This window comes from Phaethon lepturus, unplaced genomic scaffold, assembly GCF_000687285.1.
Source record: "Phaethon lepturus isolate BGI_N335 unplaced genomic scaffold, ASM68728v1 scaffold13498, whole genome shotgun sequence".
Classification (NCBI taxonomy): Eukaryota; Metazoa; Chordata; class Aves; order Phaethontiformes; family Phaethontidae; genus Phaethon; species Phaethon lepturus.
This window is the reverse complement of record NW_010556973.1, coordinates 17,444-22,909: the sequence shown is the minus strand read 5'-3', so window position 1 is coordinate 22,909 and position 5,466 is coordinate 17,444.

Sequence of the window (5,466 nt, the reverse complement as noted above, 5' to 3'; positions counted from 1 at the left end):
GAAAGAGAATAGATACATCAGTCTTGCTTTCATAATAAAAAAAAAAGAAAAAAGTTCACCTTAATCTAATAGAACTTGCAAAATTGTCATATTGTAGTTGCTTATTCAGTAATTTTTTATGCAAATGCCACCATTCCACACAATTACAAATACAATGAACACTCTGAAAAAAAACCCCAAACAAACAAACTCTAACCTGTATTCTTTAATTGTTAGACTCATACTTAGCCCTGGAACACTTAAAACATGTAACTGCCCCACTGCACTTAAATTTTTTGGGGCCATGAATATTCTGTATCACCACACCTAGGGAAAAATAAAAACTTATGCTGACATGGTGACTCCTACTTGTACTTACACAAAAAGCACTACTTTATCAAAAAATTTCAGTGTGCAGCAGTTTTCTGTGTGCAGCAAATGGATACAACTGCAATTTGGTGAGAAGTCATGAGTGTTTCCAAAATCTTAGTTATTCAAATATTTTGGTTACACCTGCCAGTAGACAGATTTTGTGATGGCAGTTAATTTTAATTACACTTCAACATACTTAACTATAAGAGGAAAAGCACAAAGTAGATAGGCATTTTACATGTCATGTTGGGAAAAAAACTTTGTCTCTTAACAAAACCAAATGAGACTGCTGGCCTAATTCCACAATACTAAAAGGAAGTATTCAAAACCAAAAGCACCGTGAATGCTTAGTTCAAAAAAGTTACCTTCCTTCTCCTTAAAGGATATACTCTTAATGACATGGATTTACTTTTCCCAATTAAGGGCTCTCAGTGAAAGATCTGTAAAGGCGGCTGCTTTATATACAATTAACAGTCAAACTGTAACACAAATTACATGTCATCCTTATCAGAGTTTACACATTGAACTCCTGTATCTGTTGCCAGCAGGCAGCCCTCTCTACCTAGGGAATATCACCATGAATTTGTTCAGTGTCTCAGCACAAAATCTCACACCAAAAGATGGTTTACTACCCTCCCTGTGTCAAAAGCGTACGGAGCTCCATCACACCGTTCATTCCGCACAGTCAGCGAGCCGGTTTTGTGCCCGCTGCACTACAGAAGGTCAATCTGCCATTGCTGGGGGCTTATCTTGGAGCAAACTTCCACGGCGTGCACGTGCTGGACCACCTCCTCAAGCATGTGAGCTGAGACCTATGTCTTTTCTAGCATCCTTCCCCGTTTCCAAGGATAACGATACGTTATTCCTAGCAAAATACTCAGTTGCAGATCTGCTTTAGATATCCAAGACTGTACTAATCACATCTGTTAATTACATCTCCAAAAATCACTCTCCAACACACTGAAGCACAAACGTCATTCCTTCCTGTGACTGCAGCAAAATTAAAACAAACATGGAAAAGACGGTTATGAGGTAATGCAGCGAGGCTCAGGAAAGACAGATCACTACTATAAAAGTTCACTTCAGGATTGGGGGGCCGATGACTAACATGTAAAAGATTTATTCATATCGTTAGGAGAAGATGCAGGTATAATTAAAGTAACTAGATATTTTTAACAAAGTAATGGCAAAACACTTCCTAAATCATCCTATGTACTGCTCAGAATTTTGTGTTTTTATTTTTACAGCTGATGACCTTGCATTTAAAGCAGCATCAGGAATGTAGCGCTCTTTTCACTATTCCTTGCATGCCTGGAATGCTATTTATTTTCTCCTCTTTCTTCATAGTTACAAGCTTTTTTATTTTACATTTGGGTGTATTATACTCCTCAAAACAGTTATAGAGATGAAATTACAGTTAGTATTAAAGCTTTAAAAAGTAATTACTTAATTTTTCCATATGTTTCAATTTTTAAAGTATAAGCACAGCCAGCCTCTTTTTCAATATTAAGAATTTGAATGTAATAATGTACACTGCAAATCTCCCTTAATTTTCAATAGGTTTTGAATAAGATAACAGTAAGTGTCCTTGGGTTTTTGTTTGCCTTTTAAGAAGAGGAAAATAAGAGTCCTTAACATTTTACTACATGTTTTATAAATGTCCTTGCACTTCGCAGATATTCACATAAAATATATTCCTATGTTTCTCTCTGTAGAAACACACACGCTAATGAACATGTAAGTTATATATTATCTTACGATATACTAATTCACAAACATTTCAAATTTAAATTGAGGTACTCATCTGACCAATTTTCATGAATATTCAATCAATTGGAGCCTCTATGTTGCTTTTAGCTTCTTTATGTATAACAAACAGTATTCAAATGGTGAACAATTGCCATGTTTAGTATCATATTTAAAACCACCATTCAAACCTTTTCTTAATGCTATTATCAGTTTTCCTTTTGCAACAATTTTGTGTATAAAAATAAAAGCACTGGATATTTATTGGTGCTGCCCTCTTTGTTTTGTTCCACTCTGCAAAGCCCTTTTGGGACACTAAGCCAGCATTTACCATAATACGGATTAAACTCTCTTTGTCCTATTGCACAGTGTTTGTTAGCAGGTTAGTCTTTTTACATTCTTCACAGCCTGCCTGCAGCTTACCCTTTAGGCCTCACAAAATACTTCTGTGGATTTACAAAAATGCCAGAGTGGTCTTGGGGTTAATTGGAAGAAAAGTGAAGCCTTTAACGCATTGACTCATTAAACATTTAGCCCACTACAATCCACTATGGTAGGCAAAGAAAAAGGCTCTGTAGAGACCTTGGCAATAATAAGGTAGCAAAGTAGCTGAAAATAATGACTACTCGTTGTTCTACAAAATGGAGAAGGCTTAATTTATCCACCCCCCCCTCCAAAAAAGAGGGGGGGAAAAAAAGGAGAAAGGTTTGATGACACAAAGCAGCATTCCTTGTTCAACTACCTAAACTCAGTACTCTGAAAAAAGAGCATGGTCTTAACAGTTTGCTAAGCACTGGCACCGACTGATGTGGTTAGAGGATCCTTTTAAAGACATGCAAAGGATACAGTTCAGTGTAACTTCGAGGTATTTACACCTTCATAGCTCGACAGTAAAACTATTTGCTCCAGAACCAACCTGTAAGGCGAGGTGACAGGCAAAGCATTGAATATGAAACGTGACTTTTACATAAACCAAGCACGCCAAGAATTATTTTTATTTTGACTTAATGTATTCATTATGCATCAAACAACACTTACAGATATTTAATACCGTATTTTCTGTTTTACATAACATTTTTGAGGTTTTGTTTTTAACATTGATCATTTCGCTCAAACACTTCTAAAGGCAGCTTGTTATTTGTCACAGAGGTTCTTAAATGGCAGTTCCCCTAAAAAACTAATTGAAACGTGTTGTACAAACTTTGATACTTAACTACTTCCATAATACAACAGATTAACTTTGTCATCAACTCATTGCTTTCCTACGTTTCTCCTCATCTCCCCCCAAAAGAAAACACTACAAAAGTCTCCTACTCTGGGGACTTAAAGTAAAGGATTAGGTGGCATTTGTGCAAGATGCAGATAACAAAAGCAAGAGTGAAGAAAATTGAAGAGACAGGCAAACTCCAGCAACAAAATGGTTAAAGAATCTGAATCATTGTTCTATGTATTTTGAGAGTCCGCTATATTGTGAACAGCGCAAACATCAGACAAGTTAAGATTACTGACCATTATCTCCTTAATTTTCTCCGCTTTCCTTCACATTCCCTCTTGCTATCAACGCAGTATTTTTCCAAAGCTGCACTTCTACTAAGAAGTAAACTTTCCCTAATCCGTCTATTATTGAGCCTTTAATTGGATTGGAAGCAGGGTGGTGTATAAAATAGCCCCTATTCACTCAAAAGGACTGTAGTTTTAGGGACTTAAAGGAGAAAGGTATTGTGAAAGAAAATCCACAGGGAATCGAGGATTAAAAGGTGGCTCTACTGAACTCATCAGCTCCGCGACATATAATGAATTGTTTCCTTAAACAGGTAACTTTCTAAATAAATAGACTCTGCCTTGAGATATAGCTCATCTATCAAAACAGAAAGCAAAGTGAAAATGAAAATTGGTTTAGGAGAAAATAAAGCAGTACATGATGCTGTTCCTCTGCCCAGTACCCTCCCTCTAACAAACAACCCTTTTCACTCTCCCTTCACATTCTTCACCATGCAAATGGATGCACAGGACAGAGTAGAGCAGTGGAACATACCTTAAGGGGCAAAAATACCCATCATGCTAATTCAGCCACTATGTGTACATACTGAAACTTCTCCCGGGGTAGATAGTATTTCCAAACACCATGTAATATTTAAATTTTAAGAAATTTTTATCCCTCTTGAGACCACACAAAGAAATAAACAAAGTGCATTTAAATCAAGTTTTGCTGTGTAACCAGATGTCATTAGAAAGTGAATAACTGCTGCCACTTTCTGAGTGGCTTTACTCAGAACTGGAAAAACTTCAGTCTCATGATGATGGTTGGCAATGGAAAGCTCCTTAATACATAAACACGGAAGAGACAGATGGCTAAAGAAACCCATCTGTTTCTGGAAAGGGCAGTGAATAGCAAGGCTTCTTCAGTTCCTACAGACATAGAGGTTGTAGGAAAAGCACATCTTCATTCCTGCACAATTTCTCTTTGCTTAATGATGGAAGTAACTACCAAAAGCTTAACAGCAAAGTTATCTCCAAAAATAACACCAGCTCTCCAGCTACTTTTACAGGAAACTTAGAACGGGTGAAATATAGGTACCAACTCCTTCCGAGCAACAATAATGAACACCTATTTTAAATGTCCACAAAGCAAATATACGGGTGCCAGGCAGTGGAGGCAGAATGCAAATAGACATCTAACCTCTTCACGTACCCTCTACCCCATGCTTTATTAACTGCAAATGAAGACAACAAGGATACGCAAGGAAAATGCTCAGGGCTCTCATTCATGTAGTGCCAACATCTCCTAAGACTAAATGCAGGCCATGGATTGAAGCAGGTACAGTACAGCTGCTCTCTGGTCTGTGAGAGCAAATTATCCTGCCATTGAAATTCATCCAATTAAGCTGTGTATCACGCTTATTCATCAGGCTTCATGCCAAAGACCTGCAGAATAGGACACAATGTTACGCTGCCTGTGGGACAATCAAGTATTTGCCTCTTACCTAGAATGAACTAGAATACCACACAGGAGATCATCATCGCTTTCAACCTGTGTATTTATACCAAAGAAACCATACGAAATGCAAGTAAACTGAACTGTTATTTTAGTAGATCACATGCTCTTTAGTCATACTTTCATATCACAGATGTCCACAGAAAAAATTAACTCAATCTCTGTTGTATACATATGCATAGTATACTAGCAATCCAGCTTGAAAGAATTCACGCTGGTGTCCACTGAATCCAGCTATGAAACTTATTCAAGAATCCCGGGGGTCCAAATGTGCTTCCCACCACTTTACTGCATGCCAAAGATTCCTCTTGGTTACTCCAGGTCACTGGAAGGCATTTCTTCAATCTGAAGGTTTCCTTCTATGGATCCAGCTG